Source organism: Salmo salar, chromosome 04 (genome assembly GCF_965601325.2).
Source record: "Salmo salar chromosome 04, fSalSal1, whole genome shotgun sequence".
Taxonomy (NCBI): Eukaryota; Metazoa; Chordata; class Actinopteri; order Salmoniformes; family Salmonidae; genus Salmo; species Salmo salar.
In genome coordinates, this window is record NC_138294.1 from 57,537,264 (window position 1) to 57,553,860 (window position 16,597).

The 16,597-nt window shown below is 42.2% G+C and overlaps 1 protein-coding gene across 1 annotated transcript in view; it reads left to right on the forward strand.

The window, feature by feature from the left end:
• Positions 1-9,305: 9,305 nt before the first annotated feature.
• LOC106603400 (neuronal tyrosine-phosphorylated phosphoinositide-3-kinase adapter 1) overlaps positions 9,306-16,597 on the forward strand; it is a 46,206-nt gene continuing 38,914 nt past the window's right edge. The window contains exon 1 of the mRNA XM_045717080.2: positions 9,306-10,147. The gene's annotated coding sequence lies outside the window, so the exon portion shown is untranslated. The remainder of the gene's footprint in view (positions 10,148-16,597) is intronic.

Sequence of the window (16,597 nt, forward strand, 5' to 3'; positions counted from 1 at the left end):
CAGGATTCCTCACTCTTGACCCATCCTCCTCTACTTTCTTCACTGCCTCAGCATAAGACACCTTCTGCACTACTCTGACTCTGGCCACCTCAACCTGCCTCTCTCGCACCGGACACTTCTGATCCCCAGCAACATAGGCAGCCCTACAGTTGACAGAGACAACTCTTTCCACCAAAACAACATAATCCTCTGTCCCATGTGCTCCTGCACACTTCCCACATCTTGGAATCTCCCTACTACACACTGCTGCGACATGACCATAAGCATTGCAACTAAAACACCGCAGTGGATTCGGCACAAAAGCTCTAACAGGATTACTGATATATCATAACATGACTTTGATTCAAAACGCAAAAGGACAGACTGTGACAACTCTGCTTCACCACACTCCCCACTGGGTCTGCGTCGCACCAAACGACGGGCGTCACAAACACCAGGGATGTTCAACTTCAATTGCTCCACCTCCACACTAAACGGTACCCCAGAAATCAATTATTTCAATGGTGCCCTGTTCCTAAGAGCAAATTAAGAAACGGTACTTGACCCGAGTTGCGTGGCACCGAGTGCCCATTCCCTTTTGGCAGAAGAAACACAGACAAACATTACAAGTCCACTTTGGGTTACCTTCACTGATTTAACAGTACTCAACATCTTTTCCACCCAACCTGATACCACATATGGATCAGCCAAAAGGCCTGAATCTCACTCCCACTGGGCCAAACTCAACTTTATTATAACCATGTCCATCGATGCAAGACTCACCGCGCCTTTCATCTCAGTTTAATCTCCCTCATTCACTTCCATTTCACCTCCAGAACTCAGTCTGGCAGACATCTCACTCTGTTTGTACTTGACCCCAGTCTTCTTCGACAGACCATCTCCCTTTTAATCGCTATCTTCATCAAATTCAGATTTAACCTCAGCTTTCCTCATTCCCTTTGACCTCTTCTTTCTCTTTTCCCTCCTTCATTCCTCCTCCGAAATCCACCTTTCCGTGTTCCTGTCCCAATATTCCTCTTCTCCCGGCTTTGCTAGCGGCCTGGTGGCATCCCCACATAACTCCATCTCTTGATCATCCTGCTCACCTCTGAAACGTGTATTCTCCGGGTGCCAACATTTTGAGCGCATAAGAAGTGTCACAACTCCTTCATTCTTCATCCACCAACCTCAGTCAACGACAGCCTCAAAACCAGAGTGTAACGCCCTGGCCATAGAGAGGGGTTTTTGTTCTTTATTTTGGTTAGGCCAGGGTGTTACATTGGGTGGGTGTTCTATGTTCCTTTTTCTATGTTTTTGTATTTCTTTGTTTTGGGCCGTGTGTGGCTCCCAATCAGGCACAGCTGAAGCTCGTTGTTGCTGATTGGGAGTCACACATAAGGAGCATGTTTTTCCTTTGGGTTTTGTGGGTAATTGTTTTCTGTTTAGTGTGTTCCTAACAGAACTGTTGCTAGTCGTTTTTGGTTTCTTTTGTATAGTGGTTGTTGATCATTAAAACCTTTTATGATGAACACTAACTCCGCTGCACCTTGGTCTCTCTCTCACGACAGCCCTTACACAGAGCCTGTCATTTTCAATGGGAGCAAAATAATCATAGTGGGCAGAACAAGCAAGGAGGTGGGCAGAGCCATGCATGAGCTAGCAAGATCCTATTGGTGTGTTTGAGCATTTATTTGTATATTTCCATTAGGGAATGCCTACTTCGTGAAGTGCACGTTTGCAATAACTCAATTCACCCTTGCACTCCTTCTAATTTTCTGAAACTTTGGCAAACGGTAAAATCTACAAAATGTTGTCCACTCTGTTCGTAACAGATTCTAGTTTTAGGAACAGAAAACTATATTGAGATCAAAGGTTTCATCAATGAGAAAATTAGCAGAATATTGGCCGAAATCCATCTCACTCAATCTTCTCCCACTGCCGGCCACTGGGCTTCCTCTCATCACCATATTTGGCTCAGATGTATACATCTGGTGAAACATCTGGCTCATTGTTCTATCTGTGTCTATACTACTCGGTTTAAACTATAGAGTCTAGACCACAGGTGTCAGACTCATTCCACGGAGGGCCCAGTGTGAGTTTTCACTCTCCCCTTGTACATGATTAATGAATTAAGGTCACTAATTAGTTCGGAATTCCCCACACCTGGTTGTCTAGGGCTTAATTGAAAGGAAAAACCAAAAACCTGCAGACAATAGGTCCTCCATGGAATGAGTTTGACACCCCTGGTCTAGACTGTCAAGTGACAGCAAAGTTGGTGGGTAACTAAAGATAGTTCACTCAGGCCATTTACCATTGGAAAAAATGATAAGTTCCAGTCTACTTAACTGGGTGTCTCCCATAGACACCAATGCAATAGCAGGTCAGCCTGGTCTACTTGTTACATTGACTTTCATTGAACCAGAAAACAAAACAAAAAAACAGCGAGTGGCACTTCCTCTTCCATCTCTGATGACAGCCATTGGTGTCAGCTCATAACAGGTAGACAATGCATGGAGTGCTTGGCAAGTTTCGAGGAGTCATGTCAATCGCAATGTACCAGCTTGGACGTACATTTACATCTTACATGAATGCATGCATTCCAGATACACATTCTGTGCAAGCCTGCTCATATTAGAAGATAATTATATGATATTCATGTGGTTCATGAGATGTAAAAGCTTATCCAGGCATTGGAAAGCAGTGGGGGCTGCTGAGAGGACAGCTCATAACAATGGTTGGAATGGTGCGAATGGAATGGCATGATGTATTTGATACCATTCCACTGATTCCGCTGCAGCCATTACCATGAGCCCATCCTCCCTAACTAAAGTGCCACCAACCTCCTGTGTTGAAAAGATCTGATGTTCTACGCACGCCTGCCCAGAATTTGTGTATCTGATACGCTCCTTATATGTCTTCTGACTATGGCTGTGTTCGAAGAGGATCAAAACTGTAATGTATCATGGGTAAATTGTGACTGACTGATCTACAAAAAGTAATGAGTAGTTATTTATGATGCAATGTTCTTTGTAGATCAGTCAGTCGGTAGTTGCCTGCACTGTTGGCTGCAATGTCAAACAAGCCCATTGTCTTTTGACTTCCGAGACCGTGGGAGGAGGCCTGTAGGTCTACATACTGTAGAGATGGAAGGGCCCTTCCGAAAGTGTGTGTTGATTACGACATCTGGCTATTCAGGGGCTGTGAAATATGAAAAGCAAGGTGTGGACTTGTCTCCAAATAGTAATAAATATTTAAAGGGACTCACCATAAGCTACATTATCTTGGATATGAGTCTTATTAAGTTGATTATTCATTATATTTCTGGCACATTTCTTAAGTAGGCTACACTCTCAGAAAAAAATATGTTATCTAGAACCTAAAATGGGACTTTCCCCATAAGAGGACCCTTAGAAGAACCCGTTTTGGTTCTAGATAGAACCCTTTTGATTCAAGGTATAACCATTTAGGGTTCCAAGAAGAACACTTTCCACAGAGTGTTCTACATGGAATCCAAAAGGTTTCTACCTAGAACCAAAAAGGGTTGTACCTCTAAGCAAAATATTTATCCTATTGGGACAGACGAAGAACCCTTTTGGAACACTTTTTTCTAAAAGTTTAGATCTACTGGTGCTCTACATGCCTAGTGTCACCTGTTTCCCTTCAAAGGCCACAAACTATCATGGTCCAAACACTCCAAGGCAGTTGTGAAGAGGGCATGACAACACCTTTTCCCCCTCAGGAGACTGAAAAGATTTGGCATGAGTCCCAAGATCCTCAAAAGGTTCTACAGCTGCACCATCGAGAGCATCCTGACCGGTTGCATTACCACCTGGTATGGCAACTGCTTGAAATTTGACGGTAAAGGCGCTACAAAGGGTAATGCATATGGCCCAGTACATCACAGGGGCCAAGCTTCCTGACATCTAGGACCTAAACTCAGGAAAAAAAGAAACGCCCCTTTTTCAGGACCCTGTCTTTCAAAGATAATTCGTAAAAATCTAAATAACTTCACAGATCTTCATTGTAAAGGGTTTAAACCCCTTTTCCCATGCTTGTTCAATGAACCATAAACAATTAATGAACATGCACCTGTTGAACGGTCGTTAAGACACTAACAGCTTACAGACGGTAGGCAACTAAGGTCACAGTTATGAAAACTTAGGACACGAAAGAGGCCTTTCTATTGACTCTGAAAAACACCAAAAGAAAGATGCCCAGGGTCCCTGCTCATCTGCGTGAACATGCCTTAGGCATGCTGCAAGGAGGCATGAGGACTGCAGATGTGGCCAGGGCAATAAATTGCAATGTCTGTACTGTGAGACGCCTAAGACAGCGCTACAGGGAGACAGGACGGAAAGCTGATCGTCCTCACAGTGGCAGACCACGTGTAACACCACCTGCACAGGATCAGTACATCCGAACATCACACCTGCGGGACAGGTACAGGATGGCAACAACAACTGCCCAAGTTACATCAGGAAAGCATAATCCCTCCATCACTGCTCAGACTGTCACCAATAGGCTGAGAGAGACTGGACTAAGAGCTTGTAGGCCTGTTGTAAGGCAGGTCCTCACCAGACATCACCGACAACAACGTCGCCTACGGGCACAAACCTACCATCGCTGGACCAGACAGGACTGGCAAAAAGTGCTCTTCACTGATGAGTCGTGGTTTTGTCTCACCAGGGATGATGGTCGGATTCGTGTTTATCGTCAAAGGAATGAGCGTTACACCGAGGCCTGTACTCTGGAGCGGGATCGATTTGGAGGTGGAGGGTCCATCATGGTCTGGGGCGGTGTGTCACAGCATCATCGGACTGAGCTTGTTGTCATCGCAGGCAATCTCAACGCTGTGCGTTACAGGGAAGACATCCTCCTCCCTCATGTGGTACCCTTCCTGCAGGCTCATCCTGAGATGACCCTCCAGCATGACAATGCCACCAGCCATACTGCTTGTTCTGTGCGTGATTTCCTGCAAGACAGGAATGTCAGTGTTCTGCCATGGTCAGCGACGAGCCCGGATCTCAATCCCATTGAGCACATCTGGGACCTGTTGGATCGGAGGGTGAGTGCTAGGGCCATTCCCCCCAGAAATGTCCTGGAACTTGCAGGTGCCTGGTGGAAGAGTGGGGTAACATCTCACAGCAAGAACTGGCAAATCTGGTGCAGTCCATGAGGAGGAGATGCACTGCAGTACTTAATGCAGCTGGTGGCCACACCAGATACTGACTGTTACTTTTGATTTTGACCCCCCCCCCCCCTTTGTTCAGGGACACATTATTTCATTTCTGTTAGTCACATGTCTCAGTTGTTGAATCTTGTTATGTTCATACAAATATTTACACATGTTAAGTTTGCTGAAAATAAACGCAGTTGACAGTGAGAGGACGTTTCTTTTTTTTAATGAGTTTATGTACTAGGTGGTGTCAGAGGAAGGCCCCAAAAATTGTCAAAGACTCCAGTCACCCAATTCATAGACTGTTGTCTCTGCTACTGCATGGCAAGCGGTACCAGAGCACCGAGTCTAGGACCAAAAGGCTCCTTAACAGCTTCTACCCCCAAGCCATAAGACTGTTGAAAAATTAATCAAATGGCCACAGGGACTATTTACATTGACCCCCACCCCCCCCCCCCCCCCCCCCTTTGTTTTTCAGTGCTGCTACATGCTGTTTATTATCTATGAATAGTCACTTGACAAATTACCTCGACTAACCTGTACCACGCACATTGACTTAATATTGGTACCCCCTGTATATAGCCTCGTTATTGTTATGTAATTTTGCTGTGTTACTTATTTGTATTTATAAAAAAAATTTAAAACTTTATTTAGTAAATATTTTCTTGACTCTATTTCTTGAACTGCGTTGTTGGTTAACGCTTGTAAGTAAGCATTTCATGGTAAGGTCTGTTTTATTCAGCCCATGTGACGAATGTCATTTGATTTGATTTGAAAGGGTATAAAGCACTAAAGGTAGGCCTTTAACTAATGGTAAAATTAAGTTAAGAGTATGAGTCGAATAGAGACTACATAAAAAATGTCAGTTATTTATCTAGAAAGGGTATTACACATATGCCCTCAGCTATTTTCGATTAAGGCAGCACCCCGCACCTCTCTGATTGAGGGGTTGGGTTAAATGCCTAAGACACATTTCAGTTGAAGGAATTCAGTTGTACAACTGACTAGGTATCCCCCTTTCCCTTTCTTTTCTCTCATTTCTTCCATCTCCCTGGTTTGGAGCTTAGGCCTACACAGTAGCCTAATGGATATGATTCTTTCTACTGTAGCGATATTTGCATACAGTTGAATTCGGAAGTTTACATACACCTTAACCAAATACATTTAAACTAAGTTTTTTTGCAATTCCTGACATTTAATCCTAGTAAAAATTCCCTGTCTTAGGTCAGTTAGGATTCCACTTTATTTTAAGAATGTGAAATGTCAGAATAATAGTAGAGAGAATTATTTATTTCAGCTTTTATTTCTTTCATCACATTCCCAGTGGGTCAGAAGTTTATATACACTCAATTAGTATTTGTAGCATTGCCTTTAAATTGTTTAACTTGGGTCAAATGTTTCAGGTAGCCTTCCACAAGCTTCCCACAATAAGATGTGTGAATTTTGGCCCATTCCTCCTGACAGAGCTGGTGTAACTGAATCAGGTTTGTAGGCCTCCTTGCTCGCAGACGCTTTTTCAGTTCTGCCCACACATTTTCTATGGGATTGAGGTCAGGGCTTTGTGATGGCCACTCCAATACTTTGACTTTGTTGTCCTTAAGCCATTTTGCCACAACTTTGGAAGTATGCTTGGGGTGATTGTCCATTTGGAAGACCCATTTGCGCCCAAGCTTTAACTTCCTGACTGATGTCTTGAGATGTTGTTTCAATAAATCCACATGATTTTCATTCCTTATGATGCCATCTATTTTATGAAGTGCACCAGTCCCTCCTGCAGCAAAGCACCCCCACAACATGATGCTGCCACCCCCGTGCTTCACGGTTGGGATGGAGTCTTCGGCTTGCAAGCTCCCCCTTTTTCCTCCAAACATAATGATGGTCATTATGGCCAAACAGTTCTATTTTTGTTTCATCAGACCAGAGGACATTTCTCCAAAAAGTATGATTTTTGTCTCCATGTGCAGTTGCAAACCGTAGTCTGTCTTTTTTATGGCGGTTTTGGAGCAGTGGCTTCTTCCTTGCTGAGCGGCCTTTCAGGTTATGTCGATATAGGATTCGTTTTACTGTGGATATAGATACTTTTGTACCTGTTTCCTCCAGCATCTTCACAAGGTCCTTTGCTGTTGTTCTGGGATTGATTCGCACCAAAGTACGTTCATCTCTAGGAGACAGAATGCGTCTCCTTCCTGAGCGGTATGACGGCTGCGTGGCCCCATGATGTTTATACTTGCATACTATTGTTTGTACAGATGAACGTGGTACCTTCAGGCATTTGGAAATTGCTCCCAAGGATGAACCAGACTTGTGGAGGTCTACAAATTTTTGCTGAGGTCTTGGCTGATTTCTTTTGATTTTCCCATGATGCCAAGCAAAGAGGCACTGAGTTTGAAGGTAGGTCTTGAAATACATCCACAGGTACACCTCCAATTGACTCAAATGATGTCAATTAGCCTATCAGAAGCTTCTAAAGCCATGACATCATTTTCTGGAATTTTCCAAGCTGTTTAAAGGCACAGTCAACTTAGTGTATGTAAACCTCTGACCCACTGCAATTGTGATACAGTGAATTATAAGTGAAATAATCTGTAAACAATTGTTGGAAAAATTACTTGTGTCATGCACAAAGTAGATGTCCTAACCGACTTGCCAAAACTTTAGCTTTAACAAAAAATGTGTGGAGTGGTTGAAAAATGAGTTTTAATGACTCCAACCTAAGTGTATGTAAACTTCCGACTTTAACTGTATAATCACGGAGAGCCTATGGCTACATACAGGCAATGAATATACTTATACGAACACTTCTCAGGAGGAACCAGGTAATGTACACATTTTTATACTACCTGTAACAAAGCATGTAATGGACTGTTGACTGCATGACTGAGACCCCAAGCATTGGACCCCTCCCTGCGTTGTAACTGACATTGTAGAAGCCGCAAGTACAATTAAGATATCTCTAGCCTGCAGGAATCCATTGATATGCCTCATCGCCTCACAAACATTCAACAACATGGGCAGTTACGAGTTCAGCTCAAAGTAAACAGAAACTTTAGCACCACTGTTCAACTGAACAGCAATGCGCTCAGGCCCACACACATTTTAGCACCGTGGACAGTACCTCGACCAGCATGAAGTAGGCTAGCCTAAACAGAAGACTGACAGCTGATTCAGCACCACGGCCACTGAACAGCGCTGTAGCCATGAGCACCTTAGTTCAGCACCATGGACAATACCGCGAAGGCGAAAAGCGAAGTAAAGAGAAAACCATCTAGATTCAGCACCACAGCCGCTGAACAGCGCCGCACCCAGGCAGCTCATATCCTGAGTGAACATTCCAAACACCTCTAATTGCAGGCGGAAAGCCTGCGGACAGATTACATACTTTGCTATAGTTTCCATCCCCCCTTTCCAGTCCCCCTGAATTTTAGAATTGCGAACTTGTAGGAAATAAATAAAACATAATTGCAAAACTGCTCTCAGACTCTTTGGTATCCCGTTACACCCTGACAGTGTTCAGCTTCTGAGAATAAATCTGCTACATATTTCCTTTCTTCACATGCCAACCTGTCATATAAGACAGTGATGATGGTGCAGCCATTTTCAAAGGTGCTTCTATTTATAGATTAAGAGGAGAGTGATGGGATGGAGAGGAGAAACTAGGCGGGATTGAAGGAAACCAACATGAAAGTAAGCCTTAGAGAACTTTAGGCTAAATAGGCAACTGTTATAGAGTGGTAATTTAATAGACTGGCTATCTGTTTAAAAAAGATCATAGTGGAATGTAAAACAGTTTTGGGACACTTCCACCGCCGACAAAATCCCAATTTAACTCAATCCCAATTCAGTTTGCAGTTCACAATATTGAAAATACAGACCTCAAGATGGGAAAGAGGACTAGCCTAACGAAGTGACAGGGTTAATACCTGTAATAAACTGTTCATAACTGGCTAGTCGACAAAGTTGATACAAGTCCTGAAATGGTTTAATGTATTTCTGAAGATTTTGTTTTGACCCTGTCTGTTGAAGTTCAATGCGTTTGGTGTGAATGTGTGTCATGTCAACCGGTGCACAATGTGCTTTTCGCAAGCCGTGTGTTATTTTATGTGTGAATGTAATGTTGGTGCCTATGTCTGTCCGTTTCTAAGGTGAAGATGGGCTGCTATAGGGGATGTGCGTTTAGGAATGCACACGCTGTCAGTCTGCTTACGTCTGCAACGAGTCCGCAGACGAAATTGCAAATAGCCTACTGGAGCGGAGTCAGTTGATAGAGGTGGAGAAAAGGGCAGACATATAAATGTAGAAAAAAAACGACGTATAGAAAATTCGGAGGCTACTCGGTCAGGCGGGCAGATATGTTGACTCGACCATCGAAAAAAACGACGTCACATCGTGTTGAACGAGACGCGCATTATATAATCTTTATAAACCTGCCTCGTTGCATCCGTTTTTTTTTTATCAACCAATGGCCTCTTCTGGACAACTATGCATATGAATATAAATGCAAATATCTGGTAGCGCACTGCTTGAACCGAAATGTCTGTGTTTATTTGTGCTGTTGTTATTTTTAGCCTAAGCCATCCATGTTTCATCTGATGGTTCCGAAAAGGCGCATAATTTAATAGCATTACATTATTTTATTTGTGAATGGGGTTTATCCCTCTGCTTTTTGGAGACGAACATTTTATAACGTCGCAATGAACTGCACCATGGATTTCAATCAGATTTCTTAGGGTATAGTGCCGGTTTAATCGGTGGAAAGAGGGAAACGCTGTTCATGTAAACAAGAGCCGACAATCCTCTCAGATCCGCCCCATTTATTTATTATATCTTTCAGTATTTCTTGACACATCTGGAAAAGTGTTTTTTTCTACCGTTCTTCCATGAAGACGGCAATGTCATCATCAACATCCCGGCGTGGTTTTGTTGTTGTCTGATTTTACTACTGGATATCGGCAGTTACCCCTGCGCCAAGCCATACATCAGCATTTCTATAAGGTAATGCCTTTACCTTCATTTCCCATAACATGTTATAGGAACAGCAAATGTTGCCCCAAACACCATAGATGAAATCAGATCCCTTAAATATATTATTGCATATAGCCTACCTTACTGTAATATTGCATGTGAAGTCAATGTAAATAGGAGCTAGAGGTCGGTGTAAGGTGTTTTTCCACAATAATTGACATGTATGCAATTTCTGCTGTAGCACAAGTAGGCCTAGTAGATGATACATCGTGTGTTTGTATGCTATGCCATTTCCCACAGAAACTCTAGTCAGCATGTCTGCTTTATTTGCGATAGAACTATAAAGATAACGTATCCCAGGTTTTAGTACTGTGCGTTTAACTTCAGTCGTGACGTGACTAGTGCTCGTAAATATTTCACAGAAAAACAAAAAGTCGATCAGCTGACTTCTGATGATGGAGCCCATGCACGGTATCTTTCTAATCATATTTTAACGGATGGCTTTGTCAGAAAACCTCTTATCAGACTTGGTCATCGCGTAAACATACCGACAGTGTCGTTGGAATTCATAATAATGACATTGTTTCTGTTGTTTATGTGAATAAATGTGTAGACATTAGGCCTACGCACCGCGTCTGTGCGCGTTGTCAGGTGAATGGGTTTATCATGCTCGCGTCTTTGGGGTGTTGGGGTTGGGGATGTGCTCGTCTGGCTGGGATGATAATTTGTTTTGAGTTCATGAAGCTATTTCGATATCAGTGCTTTAGCTAATATAATTTCATCTGAAACACATTTAATGACAGCGTGAGGATGCATATGCCCCATGTACAGAATGCCTCTATCAAGCTGCCTCTACCATGGTCGTTAAATTGGACAAACAGAGGCGTGGGGGCGTGGCGTGTGTAACATTTTAGTGCTGGATACGCTGAGACGTGACGAGTACTCACTCAGATTCACCTTTCAGGCTAAAATATTTGTATTGCAGACTGACAAATGAACACAGAATGTAGGCCTACCAAATTACAGGAGGGAGGCTGGTGGCGTGGGGGATTCCAATATACACTATCTGTAAGTTATTTGTATGACTGTGACTGCAGCCATTTGTCTCCACCCTTGCAGAGCCATGTGGAGCTTTTCTATACACGCATATTCTATGCCAATAATTATAATCAGTTTCATTTGAATACCAGGGTGTAGTGAGGAGTTTTAGCTTGGGGAAGGAAGCTTTGATAAAAACGAAAAGATAAGAAGCTCCACATGATAAGAAACTCCACATGTACAATGATGTCCACACATGTCTGGAGGCTAACAATTTATGTGACCCAATCCAATTCCATGTCGTGTCACAAGTTCCTACTGTATGTACAGTTGAAGTCGGAAGTTTACATACACTTAGGTTGGAGTCATTAAAACTCGTTTTTCAACCACTCCACACATTTCTTGTTAACTTTGTGCACGATACAAGTAATTTTCCAACAATTGTTTACAGACAGATTACTTCACTTATAATTCACTGTATCACAATTGCAGTGGGTCAGAAGTTTACATACACTAAGTTGACTGTGCCTTTAAACAGCTTGGAAAATTCCAGAAAATTATGTCATGGCTTTAGAAGCTTCTGATAGGCTAATTGACATCATTTGAGTCCATTGGAGGTGTACCTGTGGATGTATTTCAAGGCCTACCTTCAAACTCAGTGCCTCTTTGCTTGACATCATGGGAAAATCAAAAGAAATCAGCCAAGACCTCAGAAAAAAATTGTAGACCTTCACAAGTCTGATTCATCCTTGGGAGCAATTTCCAAACGCCTGAAGGTACCACGTTCATCTGTACAAACAATAGTATGCAAGTATAAACCCCATGGAACCACGCAGCCGTCATACCGCTCAGGAAGGAGACGCGTTCTGTCTCCTAGAGATTAATGTACTTTGGTGCGAAAAGTGCAAATCAATCCCAGAACAACAGCAAAGGACCTTGTGAAGATGCTGGAGGAAGCAGGTACAAAAGTATCTATATCCACAGTAAAACGAGTCCTATATCTACATAACCTGAAAGGCCGCTCAGCAAGGAAGAAGCCACTGCTCCAAAACCGCCATAAAAAGACAGACTACGGTTTGCAACTGCACATGGGGACAAAGATCGTACTTTTTGGAGAAATGTCCTCTGGTCTGATGAAACAAAAATAAAACTGTTTGGCCCCAATGACCATCGTTATGTTTGGAGGAAAAAGGGGGAGGCTTGCAAGCCGAAGAACACCATCCCAACCGTGAAGCACGGGGGTGGCAGCATCATGTTGTGGGGGTGCTTTGCTGCAGGAAGGACTGGTGCACTTCACAAAATAGAGGGCCTCATGGGGAAGGAAAATCATGTGGATATATTGAAGCAACATCTCAAGACATCAGTCAGGAAGTTAAAGCTTGGTTGCAAATGGGTCTTCCAAATATTTGTACCATTTGCTCTAGCTTGCCTAGAGTGCCAGGTTTTAGTTTTTTTAATTTTGTGATGATTCTATTGTTCCATGATGTCAGACAATGTCACAGTATCTAACGAAGGTGGCCCCCCTCCTCGGTCGGGCGGCGCTCGGCGGTCGTCGTCGCCGGCCTATTAGCTGCCACCGATCGTTGTTTCTGTGTCTCTTGGTTTTGTCTGTCTATCCCGCACCTGTTTTGTGTCTGTCATTAGTGGGGGGTTATTTAGTGTGTATTTTCAGTTGGGGTTCTCGTGCGGGATTGTTTATTGTCTACTCTAGACAGTTGCGAGTATAGCTGTTTTTTTTGCTGGATATTGTCTATTGTATTGACGGGCTGCGCCCCGTGCGCTTTTCCGGAGCGTTTAATTTTTTGGGAATGTGTTTTTCCCTGGCGGACTTTGTCACGCGCCCTGTGCCCTACGGCTATTGTGTTGGCATTTATTATTAAAACACTGTTGCTCCGGCCCTCTGCCTCCTGCTCCTGATTCCACATCTCCACTGGTCCTAGACAGCCGTGACAGACAAGCTCAATCCAGCACAGATAAAGTATATGTAATATCTATTTTTAACTTGCATACTTCCAAAGTTGTGGCAAAATGGCTTAAGGACAACAAAGTCAAGGTATTGGAGTGGCCATCACAAAGCCCTGACCTCAATCCCATAGAACATTTGTGGGCAGAACTGAAAAAGCGTGTGTGAGCAAGGGGGCCTACAAACCTGACTCAGTTACACCAGCTCTGTCAGGAGGAATAGACCAAAAATCACCAAACTTATTGTGGGAAGCTTGTGGAAGGCTACCCGAAACGTTTGACCCAAGTTAAAGGCAATGCTACCAAATACTAATTGAGTTTTTGTAAACTTCTGATCCACTGGGAATGTGATGAAAGAAATAAAAGCTGAAATAAATAATTCTCTCTACTATTATTCTGACATTTCACATTCTTAAAATAAAGTGGTGATCCTAACTGACCTAAGACAGGGAATTTTTACTAGGATTAAATGTCAGGAATTGTGAAAAACGGAGTTTAAATGTACTTGGCTAAGGTGTATGTAAACTTCCAACTTCAACTGTATGTTCCTATGAGTGTACATGTGCAGTAATATGTGTCTGATTTGTGGTCATTTTCATTTAATTTCTGGTCAGTTGAATTTAACATCAACTTCCAGTGCAATTCCTGAATTGACTGGCATCAAGATGGCAAACTGCTTCTTACTCGAGTGTGTGTTTGTTTGACGATTTTCTGCTATCGTGAAAGTTTGCATACATATTGGTATTATACTGTAAATGTGCATGCATATGTCGGGATTTGATCATATTTATATATGAAAATCAATCTCCATATAGGTATTTATGTGCGTGTGTCTCTGTGTGTGTCTGTGTTATTAGAGGGTGCTTTAGGTACCAATGTATCCTAAAATATTGTTGAAAATAAAACTTAAAAGCATTAAGTATCCTAGTGGTTAGAGCATTGGGCCAGTAACCGAGAGGTTGCTAGATCAAATCCCTGAGCTGACAAGGTAAAAATCTGTTTTTCTGCCCCTGAACAAGGCAGTTAACCTACTGTTCCTAGGCTGTCATTGTAAATAATAATTTGTTCTTAACTGACTTTCCAAGTTAAATAAAGGTAAAATGGAAGAAAAAAGTAGCATCATCCTTACCCAAAGTCCCTAAACTCCTCCAATGTTCAGTGATTATAGCAGCAAGATAATCTATAGCAACTCCTAGTGGTTGTGGATTAGAACACACAGCTTAAATCTTTCTCTTCCTACTAAGTTGGCCAATGCATTAGTAAAGTACACATTCCCATCTTTCCCACCTCCCACACATTCCCACCTTTCTCCCTGAATGTCACAGAATTCTGTTTTTTCTTTGCTAATGCTACCATCCACCTAAGAAAGGACAGTTACAGTGGAGTCGATGGACCCAATGAACCCTCTCTATATTGAGCAGCTTCTGACTGAAAATACATGAATGAAAAACACATGTTTCAGCAGCATTGTAGGAACCCTCTCATTCATTTTGACATCCATTTCAAGATATCGATGAGTAGGATGCAAACAGCGACACAGGCGTGGATAGTGTTGTGCCTTCAGAAAGTTTTCATACTCCTTGACTTATTCCACATTTTGTTGTGTCATAGCCTAATTTCAAAATTGATTAAATATATTTTTTTCTCACCTATTTACACACAATACCCCATCATGACAAAGAGAAAACATGTTTTTAAAATCTTCTGCAAATGTATTGAAAATTAAATGCATTAATATCTCATTTACAAGTATTCTCTCTAGTATTCTCTCATTTACAAGCACACTCTCTAAAGGCTTTCCACACTTGGATTGTAGCAACATTTGCCTATTTTTCTTTTCAAAATTCTTCAAGATCTATCAAATTGGTCGTTGATCATTGCTAGACAACCAATTTAAGTCCGTGCCATATATTTTCAAGTAGATTTAAGTCAAAACTTTAACTTGGCCACTCAGGAACATTCACTGTCTTCTTGTTAAGCAACTCCAGTGTAGATCTGGCCTTGTGTTTTAGGTTATTGTCCTGCTGAAAAGTAAATTCATTTTTTACATTGTAGCAGACGCTCTTATCCAGAGCGACTTACAGTAGTGAATGCATCCATTTCATCCAATGCATTTTTTTGTACTGGCCCCCCATGGGAATCGAACCCACAACCCTGGCGTTGCAAACACGATGCTCTACCAACTGAGCCACAGGGAAGGCTTATCTACCAGTGTCTGGTGGAAAGCAGACTGAACCAGGTTTTTCTTTAGGATTTTGCCTGTACTTAGCTCCATTCCGTTTCTTTTTTATCCTGAAAAACTGCCCAGTCCTTAATGATTACAAGCATACCCATAACGTGATGCAGCCACCACTATGCTTTAAAATATGGAAAGTGATACTCAGTAATATGTTGTATTGGATTTCCCCCAAACACAACACTTTGTATTCAGGACAGAAAGTGAATTGCTTTGAAATATTTTGTTACAGTATTATTTTAGTGCCTTGTTGCAAACCAGATGCATGTTTTTGGAAAAATAAATTCTGTACTTCCTTCTTTTCCCTCTGTCAATTAGGTTAGTATCGTGGACTAACTACAATGTTGTTGATCCATCCTCAGTTTTCTCCTATCACAGTCATTAAACTCTTTAACTGTTTTATGGATGCCTGTATCTTTGTAGTGACTGGGTAAATTGATACACCATCCAAAGTGTAATGAATAACTTTACCATTCTGAAGGGGATATTCAATATCTGCTTTTTTAAACCCATCTACCAATAGGTGCTGTTCTTTGCGAGGCATTGGAAAGCCTCTCTGGTCTTTGTGGTTGAATCTGTGTTTGAAATTCACTGCTCGACTGAGGAACCTGACAGATAATTGTATATGTGGGGTTCAGAGATGAGGTAGTAATTAAAAAATCATGTTAAACCCTATAATTGCACACAGAGTAAGTCCATGCAACTTATTATGTTACTTGTTAAGCAAATGTTTACTCCTGAGCTTAGTTAGGCTTGCCATAACAAAGGGGCTGAATACTTATTGACTCAAGACATTTTAGCATTTCATTTTTTCTTAATTTGTAAACATTTCAAAAAAACATAATTCCACTTTGACATTATGGGGTATTGTGTGTAGGCCAGTGACAAAAAATATTTAATCCATTTTAAATTCAGGCTGTAACACAACAAAATGTGGAAAAACTCAAGGGATGTGAATACTTTCTGAAGGCACTGTAGGTGTAAAACTGGTGATGATGACTAAAAGAGGGAAAACGAAAGGGTCCACTGCAATGAACGAGAGGGAAAGAGAGAGAGCCCACTATCTGGCCATTTGCCCGAGGAGGGCTAAGACGTTCCATCAGACACAGACATGCAGTGGGATTCCAGAGATGTTGAGGGATTGAAAGATGGAGGGATACTCAAATGAGCCTGACAGACAGGGGGCAAGAAAAGGCTCACAGAGGGAAATACGGAAGAGAGACAAAGAGAGAGAGGACAGAGAG